We start from the raw sequence: 17,617 nt of genomic DNA on the forward strand, positions 1-17,617 counted from the left end.
TTATCTTATCTCAATGGAACTGCATCTACATGGAGGGAAGTATGCAGTGGAGTACCCCAAGGCTCTGTTTTACACCCAGTACTCTTCAACATCTTCATCAATCACTTGGATGAGGGAATAAATGGGAAACTCATCAAATTTGCAGATGACACCAAGCTGGCAGGAATAGCAACACTCCAGAAGATAGGCTTAAGACACAAGGATCTTGACAAACTTGAACTGTCACTATCTAATAAAATGAAATTCAATGGTGAAAAGAGTAAGGTTCTACATTTAGGCAACAAAAACGAAAAGCACAGGTACAGTATAGGTGGTACCTTGCTCAACAGTAGTAACTGTGAAAGGGATCTTGGAGTACTAGTGGACAACCATTTAAATATGAGCCAGCAGTGTGCAGAAGCTGCCAAAAAAGCCAACAGTTCTAGGCTGCATAAACACAGGGATAGAATCAAGATCACGTGAAGTGTTAATACCACTTTATAATGCCTTGGTAAGGCCACACTTGGAATACTGCATTCAGGTTTGCTCACCACGATGTAGAAAAGATGTGGAGACTCTCAAAAGAGTGCAGAGAAGAGAAACAAAGATGATTGGAGACTGGAGACTAAAACATGAACAGTTGCACGGAGTGGGTATGTCTGGTTTAATAGAAAGAAGGACTAGGGGAGACATGATAGCAGTATTCCAATATCTCAGGGGTTGCCACAAAAAAGGAGTCAAACTATTTTCCAAGGCACCTGAGGGTAGAACAAGAAGAAATGGGTGAAAACTAATCAAGGAGAGAAGCAACTTAGAACTGAGGAGAAATTTCCTGACAGTTGGAACAATTAATCAGTGGAACAACTTGCCTCCAGAAGTTGTGAATGCCCCAACACAGAAGTCTTTAAGAAGATGTTGGATAGCCATTTGTCTGAAAGGGTATAGGGTTTCCTGCCTAGGAAGCGGGTTGGACTAGAAGACCTCCAAGGTCCCTTCCAACTCTGCTATTGTATTGTATTGTATTGTATTATATTATATTGTATTGCATAATCATGGGGGACAAGGGAGAAACTGATTTTTTGTATCTTAACACTTTAGACCACATTAAGGAATTGTGGGTGCACTGAAAATGTTGGCTGCCTCCAGGAGATCTTCAACAGGTGGGAGGGGTGAAAGGTGTGCGGTTAGTAGGCCCAAGGACTAGGTAAAAAAGCAATGTAAAATTTCACATGTAAAGGCTGTTTCATCTTGCAGATCAGTCTGATGGAGATGACCTCACTATTGAGTTGAGGAGAAAAGGGATCTTGGTTATGATCACAGGGTTTCCAGCTTTATTAGCAACTCCTGTGTGTTCTTGATGATAGCAAGACTAAGATGCTGGCATATTTGTGGCATCTCCCTGGTGGCGGCAATGTGAGAAAAGCAATATACAGTGGAAAATGTTTCATTTTTAAAAATACATTGTGTAAGAACCATCAATAACTTTCTACAAGGAAAGAATGAGTATTGTCAGGGTTGCTGTGATCATTATGGCAAGGCAAGACACAGTTGCCTCAAACTGTGTTTGAGCGTATAAGTTTATTGATAATACTGCAATAATAAAAATTGTGCGCACTCCGAAACGGCAGTAATCCCGGCAGCAACCCACCCCTGACCTGGGTATGTGTAATTCAATGCAGAGAATGGCTAAGAGATAGCAGTCTTTCACTAACTGAGGGTCTGACACAGAAAAGAGGGGTCGACCTATTCCCCAAAGTGCCTGGAAGTAGGACAAAAAGTAACGGAGAATTATATATATTTTTAAAAAATCCTTCCTAGAATTGAGAGGGTCCCTGTGGGTGAATCCAATCAATCAGTGGAACAGCTTTGCCTCCAGGAATTGTGGGAGCTCCAACAATGGGATTTTCTAAAAAGGAGACTGCACAGCTGTTTGTCCAGAACGGTATCGGGTCTCCTGCTTGGAGAGGTGGTCCTTCCAACTCCCATTCCGTAATTCTGTCCGAACTTCAGAAACCTTTAAGACTCCGCACGTAGCGAAACTTCACGTGCTAAATAGTTTCACATTGCATGTAATCAGTGGAAACATCTGGCAGATGCCTGAGGCAGAGACAGGACAAGCCTGTTTTTCGACCTCCGAGGACGAGACGGTGGCCAGATAGGCAGCATCCGCGATTAGAAAGCCAACATAAGAGCGGCATCTGTCGGAGCTAAAACTGAAACCATCGAGTACTGCGTTACTAGACAGGATGGGGGGGTGAGCGAGGAGACGCGCAGAGTAACTTCCGCATCCGGATCACTCATGGGAGGAAGGTGGCGTGCAGGGGGTTATTTGTGCTCTTCCAAGGATCAAAGCATCAGCTGGAAGGTGAGTTGAAGACAAGTCGGAGCAGAGTCCGGGGGAAAGTTGGCCTGTTTGCTTCGGGTGCTGCCAACCGGTGAACATTTATGATGGTCGGAGCATCCCATCATCATGATCCCCATTTGTGACCCTCCCAGCTAGTTTCTCATAGGCAAAGTCAGTGGAGGATACTGGCAAGAAGTCGTAGCCATGTGAAATTGCCTTTAACAACCCACAGAGATTCGCCTAACAACTGCAAAGGGACAGATGTAAGTTGGGACTGTCATGTGACATCATGCTTCTTGATCAGGCTGCTTAGTGACACAAATGCCAGTCCCAAGCGTGAGGACTACTTGAATGGGGATGTCACCAGAGGGATTGTGGACAGTAGGACAGAATTTTCTGCCCTTATTTGGAGCTGAGGACTTCCATGGGTATAACTGGTGCTTCAAATCTTGTGGAGGTTTTAGGCATCATTTCATTAGTTAAAGCCCCCATATCTCTAAAGTTGGCTCAGAAGGTTTGACTTTAACCATTTTGGGACATTTTTCAGGCTAAAAACATGGATTTTTCCACATATATATCTTTGTAGATCTGGGTAGAGCTGTAGGGTTCTCCTCTGTATGCTTATAGATATATAATTATCTATAATTATACAATTATAGATATTCTAAAATGTCCACAGCACTTCCAGATATGTAGTCATGTGAAAAACAAAAGTCCACCCTCTTTATATGGTTTTACATAGAAAAATACAATAAAAATCATCTGGTCCTTAGAGGTAAATGCAACCTCAGATGAACATATGACATATTACATCATGTCACCATTTATTCTACAAAAAAAAAGCCAAAATAGAGAAACGTGTGAAAACCTAACACTTTCGGATGTGATGTAAGGTTTCCTACCTAAACAGGGGCGTTTCAGTTGAAGACCTCAAAGGTCCCTTCCAACTTCTATTCTATTCTATTCTATTCTATTCTATTCTATTCTATTCTCACCTTTAGCAGCAGTAACTTTTCAGTAATTGTTTTCTGTATGACCATCAGTTTCTTGCTTGTTGTGGAGGGATTTTGGCCCTCCCTTTACAACATGGCTTCAGTTCATTGAGGTTTGTGGGCATTTGTTTACGCGCAGATCTCTTGAGATCCCACTACAGCATTTCAATCAGATTGAGGTCTGGACTTTGACTGCCATTGCAACACCTTGATTCTTTCCTTTTTCAGCCATTCTGTTGTGGATTTGCTGGTGAGCTTGCAATCACTGTCCTGTTGCATAACCCGATGTTGGCCAAGCTTTAGCTGTTGTTTAGCTGTTGGACGGATGGCCTCACATTTGGCTCTAGAATACTGTAGTATAGAGAAGAGTTTATAGTCAACCAGAAAACTCCTACATCTTTGGCTTTTATAGATGTAGTCACACTTGCTGATGATAATTTATCAAGAGCACTTGATTAGCAGCATTTGGCTGCTACTTCGCCTTTTCATACCTATGGAAGCAGTAAGAGTGTCCTTAGTTTTTTATAGTTTTTCACTTCTCCATTTTGGCTTTTTAAACAAAAAGGTTTTTGAAAAAGATGATATGAGTCCAATAGGTTGTTCATTTGAGGTTATATTTACCCATTTTTAAGAACTGTGTCAGGCCTGAAGCCGGTCCCTTTTGGGTTTTTTGGCCTGCCACACTAATATTCTATTCTACTATGCTGTTTCATTAGTAGGGAATTGGGATGGGGAATAGTCCGGGACTTAATTTTAGACGAGAGGGCAGACCTGGCATGTATTACTGAGACCTGGCTGGGCCCAGAGGGAGGAGTCCCCCTTGTAGAACTGTGCCCAGAAGGATTTCAGGTGCTGCATCAGCCGAGAGCCCAGGGAAGGGGTGGGGGTGTGGCCGTTGTTATCCGGGAGTCGTTAGTTCCTCGTAGGGTCCCTGCTCCGGAGATTGTCGGGTGTGAGTCTTTGCTGTTAAAGTTGGACCTCAAGGGTCAAGTGGGTTTGCTGCTAACGTACCTGCCTCCCAACAGCGTTGCAGCAGCCCTCCCCTCGCTCCTCGAGTCAGTAGCCGAGCTGGCAGTTGAGTTCCCTAGGTTGATGGTCCTGGGGGACTTTAATCTGCCGACGCTCGGTGAAAACTCTGATGGGGCGCAGGAGTTCATGGCTTCCATGACAGCCATGGGCTTGACTCAAGTAATCCGAGGCCCAACCCACTCGGCGGGACACATGCTTGACCTTGTATTTCTCTCGGAGCAGTGGATGTGTGATCTTGGTCTGAGGGGGAGTGACATCATACCCCTGTCGTGGTCAGACCATTGCCTACTGAGGCTCGACTTCCGGAGGCCAAACCCCCACTGTAGGGAGGAGGAACCGACCGCAATGGTTGCGTCCGCTGAGTCCCGCCCAGCCGCCCTGTTTAGGATAACCCGCTCCCTGTTGAACAAAAGGGAGGCGGGGGAACCCTTGCAGGGCAGAGCTGAAGAATATGCCCAATTCTTAGCGGACAAAATTGCTCGGTTTCGGACGGACTTGGACTCCACATCTGCAGTTCCAGCCGAGACTCAGGGGGACCAAGTACAACAGCTCTGGGTTGAGTTTCAGGAGGTTACCCCCGGGGATGTGGACAAGGCCATGAGAGCTGTGAGTTCCTCCACCTGTGCTTTGGATCCGTGTCCCTCATGGCTGGTTTCTAACTGCAGTGAGGTGACACGAGGCTGGATCCAGGCGGTTGTAACCGCCTCCCTTCGGGAGGGGAACTTCCCCGCCGCACTGAAGGCGGCGGTGGTGAGACCCCTCCTGAAGAAGCCATCCCTAGATCCAGCTGTCCTTAATAACTACCGCCCGGTCTCCAACCTCCCCTTTCTGGGGAAGGTTGTTGAGAAGGTGGTGGCCTTCCAGCTCCAACGGTCCTTGGAGGAAGCAGACTACCTAGACCCCTTCCAGTCAGGCTTCAGACCCGGTTACAGCACTGAAACCGCCTTGGTCGCATTGATGGATGATCTCTGGAGAGCCAGAGATGAAGGACATCCCTCCATCCTGGTCCTCCTTGACCTCTCAGCGGCTTTCGATACCATCGACCATGGTATCCTTCTGCGAAGACTGCGGGAGGTGGGAGTGGGAGGCACCGTGTTACGGTGGTTCTCCTCCTACCTCTCGGACAGGTCGCAGTCGGTGTTAGTGGGAGGGCAGAGATCGTCCCCAAGGCCCCTGAAATATGGGGTGCCGCAGGGTTCGGTCTTATCCCCCCTACTATTTAACATTTACATGAAACCGCTGGGAGAGATCATCCGTAGGCACGGGATTAGATACCATCAATATGCGGACGATACTCAATTGTATCTGTCCGCCCCGTGCCAAATCAATGAAGCGGTTGACGTAATGGACCGGGGGCTCGAAGCCGTCATGGACTGGATGAGGATTAACAAGCTTGTGCTCAACCCAGAAAAGACCGAGTGGCTGTTGTGTTTTCCTCCCAAAAATTCGGCCACTAATCCAACACTCAGGCTGGGGGGTAAAATTCTACACCCCTCAGAGAGGGTTCGCAACTTGGGAGTCCTCCTGGATTCACAGCTGTCATTCGACCATCATATAGCGGCTGTGACCAGGGGGGCATTCGCCCAGGTACGCCTGGTGCGCCAGTTGCGACCCTACCTGAACCGGGAGGCCCTCACAACAGTCACTCGGGCCCTCGTGATTTCTAGGCTGGAATACTGCAATGTGCTCTACATGGGGCTGCCCTTGAAGAGCATCCGGCGACTTCAGCTAGTGCAGAACGCAGCCGCGCGAGTGATTGCGGGTGCACCCCGATTCACCCGCATTACACCTATCCTCCGCGAGCTGCGCTGGCTACCTGTCGATCTCCGGATGCGCTTCAAGGTGCTATTGACCACCCATAAAGCCCTACATGGCAGTGGATCTGGATACTTGAGAGACCGCCTTCTGCCAATTACCTCCCTACGGCCTATAAGATCTCATAGGTTAGGCCTCCTCCGCATCCCATCGGCCAGCCAATGTCGGCTGGCAACCACAAGGAGGAGGGCCTTCTCAGTAGCGGCCCCGACCCTTTGGAACGAGCTCCCCGTAGAGATTCGTACCCTCTCCACCGTCCAGGCCTTCCGCACAGCCTTGAAGAACTGGCTCGCCCGTCAGGCCTGGGGATAAGGACCATTACCCCGCCCGAATGTTGTATGCATGTTGCGCATTATTTTTTATTATGTGTTGTTGTCTTAGTATTGTATTGTATTGTATTCCCCTCTCCCTGGTTTCTGTGAGCCGCCCTGAGTCCCCTCAGGGAAAAGGGCGGCCTACAAATAAAATCAATTCCAATAGTAAGGAGTAGAATGTGATGTTGCCAAAATAACATTCCTTTCTAGAATCCAAGGTCATCCTTTATTTCTACACCTCTGGGCCTGACCGGAACTGGATGGGTGGAACTGCCAGCATAGCAGTGGAAGATTGGACCATGTGATGGACTTGTGGGTGTGGGGGCAGGATCATGAACTTTCACCTGGGTGGGGAAAACCCAGGAAGCTGAGATTTATGTCTTTCCAGATGTGCCAACACATCTCTTAATAAATTGGAACTTTGAGCAATACTTTGCCATGGACTATGATTTAATTTTGGATGTTATTTGAAACCCTGACAAACTGCTAAGGACCAGATGATTTTTTCCTATGTGATGATATGTAAAATCATAGAACTCGAAGAGGGTGTTCCTTCTTTTTCACCTGACTGTATTTGATGATAACCCTTTTCAGGGCTCAGAATTTGTGACTGACCCAAGTCAACAAGTGAATTTAATGATTGAATGAATATTTGAATTTGGATCTTGGTAGTCAAATGAATCATAATGAATGTCAGAGGTTATTCTAGCATTGTGGCATTTTTGCTTTTCATTCATACTTTTTCTTTTTTCACACATTTTGCAACCGTTTATAAAATTACATTTTCTTTGAAACTTATAGACAAAGAGGATGGCTATAACAGCACTCCGGATGACTGAGAATAACAAGCAACATTGAAAAGGAAAGCAAATCAAGCCAGAAATCAAAGTTTTTTCCATTTCCCACTGATTAGGGGCAAAAGGCAGTTCCTCTTCCTCCTCACTGACTGGCTGCAGCTGCATGCTTTCCGCAACCAAAGCCTCAGGATTCCTGCTGCAGCTGTGCTTCAGCCAAATCCTTGTCAGACAACTGACTGGAGCCATTGATCAACTCCCCTCCAGATGTAGGCCGGAGGTGATTCATCTTCCTTTCAACTGACATGTGAAGAGTGATCTGGGAAAGCATCTGAAGGAGTGATCACAAGCAGATAGCAATACAGGCCTCGAATTGGGAGGAAGCAAACAGCTGCAATCAAAGCAAAACTAAACGGGATCACACATATTTTTGACCTCCTCAATAATATCAGTGGTGGAAAAGCTCCATAGATGTGCCTGTTGTGGGGAAAGCACAGATTGCAAATCACAACTGATTATGCATAAGATGATCCACACTGGAAAAAAGCCATATTAATGCCACAAATGTGACAAAAGCTTTTGTCAGAATAGTTGTCTTGTGGTTCATAGAAAGACCCATAGAGGACAGATGCCCTACTACTGCTCTCAATGTGGTAAATGCTTTCGCAAGCATGGCAATCTGGTGATACATCAGAGGACTCACACCAGGGAGAAACCATGTGAGTGTACAGTTTGTGGAAAAAGATTCATTGCAAATTCCCACCTGGTGAGACACCAGAGGACTCACACAGGAGAGAAACCCTTTAAATGTACCGATTGTGGGAAACGTTTTAGTCAGAATTCTGACCTGGTGAACCACCAGAGGACTCACAAAGGAGAGAAACCATTTGAGTGTCCTCAGTGTGGGAAAAGTTTCAGTCAGAATTCTGAACTGGTGAACCACCAGAGGACTCACAAAGGAGAGAAACCCTTTGAATGTCCTGCTTGTGGGAAAAGTTTCAGAAAGAATTCTCACCTGGTGATCCACCAGAGGACTCACACAGGAGAGAAACCTTATAAGTGTCCAGTTTGTGGAAGAAGTTTCATTTCAAATTCCGACCTTGTGAAACACCAGAGGACTCACACAGGAGAGAAACCATATGAGTGTCCACAGTGTGGGAAAGGTTTCAGTCAGAATTCCAACCTGGTGAACCACCAGGGGACTCACACAGGAGAGAAACCCTTTGAATGTCTTGATTGTGGGAAAAGTTTCATTCAGAATTCACACTTGGTGAGACACCAGAGGACTCACACTGGAGAGAAACCTTATGAGTGTCCAGTTTGTGGAAGAAGTTTCATTTCAAATTCCAACCTTGTGAAACACCAGAGGACTCACACAGGAGAGAAACCATATGAGTGTCCACTGTGTGGGAAAAGTTTCAGTCAGAATTCTGACCTAGTGAACCACCAGAGGACTCACACAGGAGAGAAACCTTACGAGTGTCCAGTTTGTGGAAGAAGTTTCAGAAGGAATTCTGACTTGGTGGGACACCAGAGGACTCACACAGGAGAGAAACCATATGAGTGTCCACTTTGTGGAAGAAGTTTCATTTCAAATTCCCACCTGGTGAAACACCAGAGGACTCACACAGGAGAGAAACCCTTTGAATGTCTTGATTGTGGGAAAAGTTTCATTCATAATTCACACTTGGTGAGACATCAGAGGACTCACACAGGAGAGAAACCATATGTGTGTCCACAGTGTGGGAAATGTTTCAGTCAGAATTCCAACCTGATGAATCACCAGAGCACTCACACAGGAGAGAAACCCTTTGAATGTCTTGATTGTGGGAAAAGTTTCAGAAAGAATTCTGACCTAGTGAACCACCAGAGGACTCACACAGGAGAGAAACCTTTTGAATGTCTTGATTGTGGGAAAAGTTTCATTCAGAATTCACACTTGGTGAGACACCAGATGACTCACACAGGAGAGAAACCATATGAGTGTCCACAGTGTGGGAAAAGTTTCAGTCAGAATTCTGACCTAGTGAACCACCAGAGGACTCACACAGGAGAGACACCTTATGAGTGTCCAGTTTGTGGAAGAAGTTTCATTTCAAATTCCGATCTTGTGAAACACCAGAGGACTCACACAGGAGAGAAACCTTACGAGTGTCCAGTTTGTGGGAGAAGTTTCAGAAGGAATTCTGACTTGGTGGGACACCAGAGGACTCACACCGGAGAGAAATCTTACGAGTTTCTACTTTGTGGTAGAAGTTTCATTTCAAATTCTGACCTGGTGATACACCAGAGGACTCACACAGGAGAGAAACCTTATAAGTGTCCAGTTTGTGGAAGAAGTTTCATTTCAAATTCCGACCTGGTGAAACACCGGAGGACTCACACAGGAGAGAAACCTTACGAGTGTCCAGTTTGTGGAAAAAGTTTCAGAAGGAATTCCCACCTGGTGAACCACCAGAGGACTCACACAGGAGAGAAACCTTATGGGTGTCCAGTTTGTGGAAGAAGTTTTATTTCAAATTCCGACCTGGTGATACACCAGAGGACTCACACAGGAGAGAAACCTTATGAGTGTCCAGTTTGTGGAAGAAGTTTCATTTCAAATTCCAGCCTTGTGAGACACCAGAGGACTCACACAGGAGAGAAACCATATGAGTGTCCACAGTGTGGGAAAGGTTTCAGTCAGAATTCCCACCTGGTGAAACACCAGAGGACTCACACAGGAGAGAAACCCTTTGAATGTCTTGATTGTGGGAAAAGTTTCAGTCAGAATTCCAGTCTAATAATACACCAGAGGACACACACTGGGGAGAAACCTTATGAGTGTCCACAGTGTGGGAAAAGTATCTGTCAGAATTCCCACCTGGTGAGCCACCAGAGGACTCACACATGAGAGAAACCCTTTGAATGTCTTGATTGTGGGAAAAGTTTTGGTTACCATTCTTATCTTGTGACGCACCAGAGGATTCACACTGGAGAGAAGCCCTTTGAATGTCCTGACTGTGGGAAATGTTTCATTCAGTATTCCAACCTGGTGATACATCAAAGGTCTCACACCGGAGAGAAGCCCTTTGAATGTCCTGAATGTGGGAAAAGTTTCATTCAGAATTCACACTTGGTGAGACACCAGAGGACTCCCCCTCCAACTTTCCTTTCTCCCCTCCAACATTCCCCTCTGCCCTACTTCCCCTCCCCCTCTATTACTCCTCTCTCCCAATAGACTTCCTCCCTTCCATCTCACCCTCCCTCCGATCCTCTCTCCCACCCTCTCTACCCCTCTTGCTTCTTTCCTTCTGCTCCTCCCTTCGGTGTATTTCTACTATCAATCAATATATTCAGCTTCCTATTTTTACACTAGAATTAAAAATTCAACAGTATACAAGTGCAATCATATTACTTTAAAATCCAGCACATACTATATTTTCCCCGTCCCCCCCTCCCCCCTAGGACCCTACCTCCCTCCGCCCCCCCGACTTCCCAGAGCCCGTACACGGTATATTATTGTCCTGTTGCATAACCCGATGTTGGCCAAACTTTAGCTGTTGTTTAGCTATTGGACAGATGGCCTCACATTTGGCTCTAGAATACTGTAGTATAGAGAAGAGTTTATAGTCAACCAGAAAACTCCTACAACTTTGGCTTTTATATAGTCACACTTGCTGATGATAATTTATCAAGAGCACTTGATTAGCAGTATTTGGCTGCTACCTCGCCTTTTCATACCTATGGAAGCAGTAAGAGTGTCCTTAGTTTTTTATAGTTTTTAACTTCTCCATTTTGGCTTTTTTAACAAAAAGGTTTTTGAAAAAGATGATTTGAGTCCAATAGGTTGTTCATTTGAGGTTATATTTACCCATTTTTAAGAACTGTGTCAGGCCTGCAGCTGGTTCCTTTTGGGTTTTTTGGCCTGCCACACTAATGTTCTATTCTACTATGCTGTTTCATTAGTAGGGAATTGGGATGGGGAATAGTAAGGAGTAGAATGTGATGTTGCCAAAATAACATTCCTTTCTAGAATCCAAGGTCATCCTTTGTTTCTACACCTCTGCGCCTGACCGGAACTGGATCTGGGTGGAACTGCCAGCATAACAGTGGAAGATTGGACCATGTGATGGACGTGTGGGTGTGGGGGCAAGATCATGAACTTTCACCTGGGTGGGGACTTCCGGGGAGGGGCTTGCCGTTGTCGGCAGCTTAATGGAGCTGCCCCCAGATTCCTGGTTCGTTATCTATTTAATATCTATTAGATATCTCTTTTTTCAGGCAAGAAAAAAGCAGAGAGCGACTCAGTCGGCAAGAGTCTTCTTTGAAGTTCGCAGGTTTTTTTTGTGGGGGCTGCGAACGGAGGGGAAGAGTCAGCCAAGGCTGAGTCATCTACTTCGGCCAGAAAATCTCAGCTGTTTTTTTTACAGCACAAGGCGAGAAACCGCCCCCCCCCTCCCTTGGACAATTTTTATAACTATGTTATTGAAATTAATACAGGCAGAGACTGAACTTGAGAACTTTATTTTTTTTCCCCCTACCAAAAATCCCAGTTTCAATGTGATAAAAAAAAAAACCTTTGTGTAATTGGTTCTAAGATGGCGATCTTGTAGCTTTCGCATTTGTATATTTTTAGCTTCCTGGCACAGCCGACAGAGAGCAAAATCAAAGGTATTGCCTGAGAGCATTCTCCGACTAATTAACATTGTTTCCTTGAAGACCTACCAAGAATTTCTTTTTCTTTTTCTTATCAATTCTTAAAAGCTGTTAAGCCTCCTTGACAATATAGAGATATTTTAAACACAGATGAATATGAACTGTTACACTACAATGCTAATTTTTTTGAGACGTGCTTTGTTACAACGCTCTTTTTTGAAATCTTTTGAAAAACCTCTATGAACAAATAAAGGGGGGACTCAACACTTTCTTCTCTTACAAGTTACATAATGGGCCAGCAGAGTTCGAGTAATTCTTGACTAATTGTTTGAAATAATGGCACCAAAATCAAAGTCGGGGAGACGTCCTTTTAGCAATACACCTCATGCATTTGGCATGAAGTCGCAGCCTTTACCTTCTACGCCCCCTACTGGAGATTTGCTAACGAAAGAATTTCTTTTTGAGACACTTAGAGAATTCAGAGAGGAGATAAAGCAACTTATTACAGACTTTTGTGACAAGTTTGACACTAGGATTGCTAATACAAAGGAAGACATGATTGGACTTGTAACTGTAGTGACAGAGTATGTTGCTGGAATGGAAGATAAGCTAGAGCTTCTGGAGGAAGCCAATACCAACTTGACATCCAAAATCGAAGTGATGCAACAAAAAATTGAAAAAGCTGGAATGGAAGATAAGCTAGAGCTTCTGGAAGAAGCCAATACCAACTTGACATCCAAAATCGAAGTGATGCAACAAAAAGTTGAAAAAGCTGGAATGGAAGATAAGTTAGAGCTTCTGGAGGAAGCCAATACCAACTTGACATCCAAAATCGAAGTGATGCAACAAAAAGTTGAATATACAGAAAAACAAGTCGTTATGATAAATTATAAAAAGATGGAGCTTGCATTAAGAATCGGGACTGCGTGAAAGGGAACAGGAGGACCTGAAACAGATTTTCTCAGAGGCCTTCAGTCATCTGGTGGGAAGACCGGGAATCAACTTTGATTGGCAGATTGAAAAAATTTACCGCCATAATTCTTGGACGGCAAAACAGAGACAGCTCCCTCGAGATGTAATCATATATTTTGCTACAAGAGAGTCTAGAAATCAGATACTACAAAGTCTTATAATACCAAGCTACAAATTGGCGGACAGGATTTGATTGTCTTCAAAGAAATACCACCCCAAATGTTAAGAGCCAGGAGAGATTACGCTTTTCTAGTGGAAGAACTCAGAAACTGTCAGATACAGTATAGATGGGATGTGCCATTTGGTATTATAATTACACTTGGTGAGCAAAAATATCGTCTCAACTCTGTATGGGAAGCCCGAGATTTCTATTATAAGACCCTGAAGGTGGGACATTCTGAATCATCTGGATCCGGAGAAAGACAACGAGAAGGACAAGATAAACAACAAATTATACAACCAGAAGATAGAAAGCATCATCTTTCCTTCCCGGTAGGGCAAGGGATCAGAGAACAAGGACCTAGCGGTACGACTACCAGACGAATGGGGAAATAAGGCAGACTGCAACAACTTTAATAGTTATTGGCCATTGATTAAGGAGTTATGTCCGAACTTTTTATAAAAGAGAAAGAAAATATTTTGCTATTTCAAACAGCCTCAATCTCGAACATGGTCAATACTTTGTGACTTCTGTCATGCAAAAGAAAAATGACATAGTTGCATACTGAAGAAAAGATATTGACTTGATGGATAATTATGAACTTTTATATAAATTACTGATGATTTATTTTCTGGGGCGAAGAGGACGGAGATTGTGGTGGGGGTTCTTTTGGATCATGGCCCAGTTTGGATGGAATTGGGAAGGGTAGTGTAGGTAAGAAGATCTTGGAGGTCGAATGGGAGCTATTTTGATATGAAAAGTATATTAATGATTGTAAAAATTGCTATTTGAATGTCATGTTCGGAATATGAATAAGGGCATATTTAGGGAATTTCTAGGAGACCCAAGAAAAGCATATATGAGAGGAGTAATAATGAATATAAAAATATATATGTATATATATGTACGTACATATATATACATATATATGTGTGTGAAGGTGTGTATGTGTGTGTGTGTGTGTATATATATATATGTGTGTGTGTGTGTGTTTCTTTTTGTGCTGATAAATAAATAAAGAGAGACTAGTATAGATCTATTTCAAGCTATTTAGCTCTCATCAGCTAGCCATACTCTTACTGGGATTCGAACCTGTGCTGTATTGCATCTTAGGCAAACGTCTTAGCCATCAAGCCACAGGTCCCCTCCTTATCAGCTGAAGCCAGGGAAGAAGGTATATATTAGTGTCACAACCCCTGGTAAGCCCCAATTAAAGGCAACAGTAAAAATATTGGGTTTCTGTCGTGATGGACTCTTGTGACGAGCCGATTGACAGATGTTGGAGGCAGTTAGCTTCCTCCCATAATTGGGGTTTACCAGGGGTTGTGACACTAATAAATATATATATATAGTTGTTCGGGTTTTCTCCCGCGTAGAATTGGAGATGTCTTGGTGACGTTTCAACGAAGTCACATTCGTCATCTTCAGGCTGCTGCTGACTACTTCATGTTTGGTGTTTCCAGGAGTAGGAATATATATATATATATATACACACACACATATATAGAGATATAAATAAAGGCAAAAAAAAGTTGGAAGAGGAAATCAAAAGAAAAATTCGAAATGTATCTAAATTGTGTTATAGAGGAAGGAGGCGCAAAGGGAACAAAATTAATGGGTTTGGAAATAGACAGAACAAAGCAAACTGTTTAAATTTGTGTAATGGTGAGAAGCTGAGTTTAATGTATACGAACAATGTAAACTGCTCATTATGGGACTAAGAAACTCCAGATAGTTTATGTTTAACATTAGTAATAACTTAAACTGTTTAAAATTTGGGTAACAGTAAGAAGCTGAGCTCAATGTTGAGATATTTTAGACTGTGATTGTTAAAATGCTATACCGTGTACGGGCTCTGGGAAGTCGGGGGGAGGGAAGGGAGGGGGGGTTCTGGGGGGAGGGGGGAAATACAATATGTGTTAAATTCTAAAGTACATGATTCCACTTGTATACTGTGGCTTTTTAATGTTAGTGTTAAAATAGAACAAGCTGAATATATTGGAAGGTAATAGAAGTACACCGAAGGGAGGAGTTGAGTGAAAGAAGAAGGAGAGTGGAGAGGTTGAGAGAGAGGAGGAAGAGAAGGAAGGGAGGGAATGGATTAAGAGGGGGAGTGATAGAGGGGGGGAAAGTAGGTAGTAGAGGGGTATGTAAGAAGGAAGAATGAAAATTGGAGGGGGTTGAAAGAGGGTGTATGGTGGGCCAAGGAGGTATATTGGGCTTGTATTGTAGAGGGCAATTTCTATATAAGTGAGGGCTGTGTTTACTATTCAATGTTATATGCCCCGGTTATGCACAGTAAACATGTGATTGTATAGAATGGAATGGAAATAAAATTTTAAAAAAAAAATCATGAATTTTCAACTGGGTGGGGAAAACCCAGGAAGCTGAGATTTATGTCTTCCCAGATGTGCCAACACATCTCTTAATAAATCGGAACTTTGAGCAATACTTTGCCATGGACTCTGATTTAATTTTGGATGTTATTTGAAACCCTGACAAACTGCTAAGGACCAGGTGATTTTTAGTATGTGATGATATGTAAAATCATAGAACTCGAAGAGGGTGTTCCTTCTTTTTCACCTGACTGTATTTGATGATAACCCTTTTCAGGGCTCAGAATTTGTGACTGACCCAAGTCAACAAGTGAATTTAATGATTGAATGAATATTTGAATTTGGATCTTGGTAGTCAAATGAATCATAATGAATGTCAGAGGTTATTCTAGCATTGTGGCATTTTTGCTTTTCATTCATACTTTTTCTTTTTTCACACGTTTTGCAACTGTTTATAAAATTACATTTTTTAATTAAACTTATAGACAAAGAGGATGGCTATAACAGCACTCCGGATGACTGAGAATAACAAGCACATTGAAAAGGAAAGCCAATCAAGCCAGAAATCAAAGTATTTTCCATTTCCCACTGATTAGGGGCAAAAGGCAGTTCCTCTTCCTCCTCACTGACTGGCTGCAGCTGCATGATTTCCCCAAGCAAAGCCTCAGGACTCCTGCTGCAGCTGTGCTTCAGCCAAATCCTTGTCAGACAACTGACTGGAGCCATTGATCAACTCCCCTCCAGATGTGCCAGGAGGTGATTCATCTTCCTCTGAACTGACATCTGAAGCGTGATCTGGGAAAGCATCTGAAGGAGTCATCACAGGCAGACAGTAATACAGGCCTGGAACTGGGAGGAAGCAAACAGCTGCAATCAAAGCAAAACTAAACAGGGGATCACACATATTTTTGACCTCCTCAATAATATCAGTGGTGGAAAAGCTCCATAGATGTGCCTGTTGTGGGGAAAGCACAGATTGCAAATCACAACTGATTATGCATAAGATGATCCACACTGGAAAAAAGCCATATTAATGCTACAAATGTGACAAAAGCTTTTGTCAGAATAGTTCTCTTGTGGTTCATAGAAAGACCCATAGAAGACAGATGCCCTACTACTGCTCTCAATGTGGTAAATGCTTTCGCAAGCATGGCAATCTGGTGATATATCAGAGCAGTCACACCAGGGAGAAACCATGTGAGTGTACAGTTTGTGGAAAAAGATTCATTGCAAATTCCCACCTGGTGAGACACCAGAGGACTCACACAGGAGAGAAACCATATGAGTGTGCACAGTGTGGGAAAAGTTTCAGTCAGAATTCCGACCTGGTGAAACACCAGAGGACTCACACAGGAGAGAAACCTTATGAATGTCCAGAGTGTAAGAAAAGTTTCAGTTACTCTTCTGTGCTTGTGAAACACCAGAGGACACATACAGGAAAGAAACTATGAAAGGATCCAGATTGCAGGAATGATTTCCATATCAGGCCTTTATACCTTTATACACAAGGGAGAAACTTCAAATGTCCATCTATAGGGTTTCAGAAGTAAATCACCTCTTATTCAGGGGTGGGTTCCTGCCATTTCTAACCTCTTCTATAGAACAGGTTCCACAAATCTACCGTGCCATTTAGAACCGGTTCCAGCTGCCTCCCCCTGCACCATGCTTGCCCCGCCCATCACTCACTGGTTTTTTGGCAGCTGTCAAAAAAGCCACACAGTTCTAGGCTACATAAACAGAGGGATAGAACCAAGATCACGTGAAGTGTTAATAGTACTTTATAATGCATTGGGGAGGGCCACACTTGGAATACTGCATTCAGTTTCGGTCACCACGATGTAGAAAAGATGTGGAGACTCTACAAGAGTCGAGCAACAAAGAGAAGAGCTACAGAGAAGAGCAACAAAGGTGATTAGGGGACTAGAGACTAAAAACATATGAAGAACGGGTTGCAGGAACAGGATATGTCTAGTTTAATAGAAGGACTAGGGGACAGCAGTGTTCAATATCTCAGGGGTTGCCACAAAGAAGAGGGAGTCAAACTATCTCCAAGGCACCTGAGGGTAGAACAGAGCAATGGGTGGAAACTAATCAAGGAGAGAAGCAACTTAGAACTCAGGAAAATTCCTGACAGTTAGAACAATAAATCAGTGGAACAGCTTGCCTCCAGAAGTTGTGAGTGCCCCAACACTGGAAGTCTTTAAGAAGATGTTGGGTAGCCATTTGGCTGAAACGGTATAAAGT

The 17,617-nt window shown here is 43.8% G+C and overlaps 1 pseudogene; it reads left to right on the forward strand.

The window, feature by feature from the left end:
• Positions 1-1,671: 1,671 nt before the first annotated feature.
• On the forward strand, positions 1,672-16,946 carry LOC116523826 (annotated as a pseudogene).
• Positions 16,947-17,617: the final 671 nt, after the last annotated feature.

Source organism: Thamnophis elegans, chromosome 2, assembly GCF_009769535.1.
Source record: "Thamnophis elegans isolate rThaEle1 chromosome 2, rThaEle1.pri, whole genome shotgun sequence".
In the NCBI taxonomy this organism is placed as follows: Eukaryota; Metazoa; Chordata; class Lepidosauria; order Squamata; family Colubridae; genus Thamnophis; species Thamnophis elegans.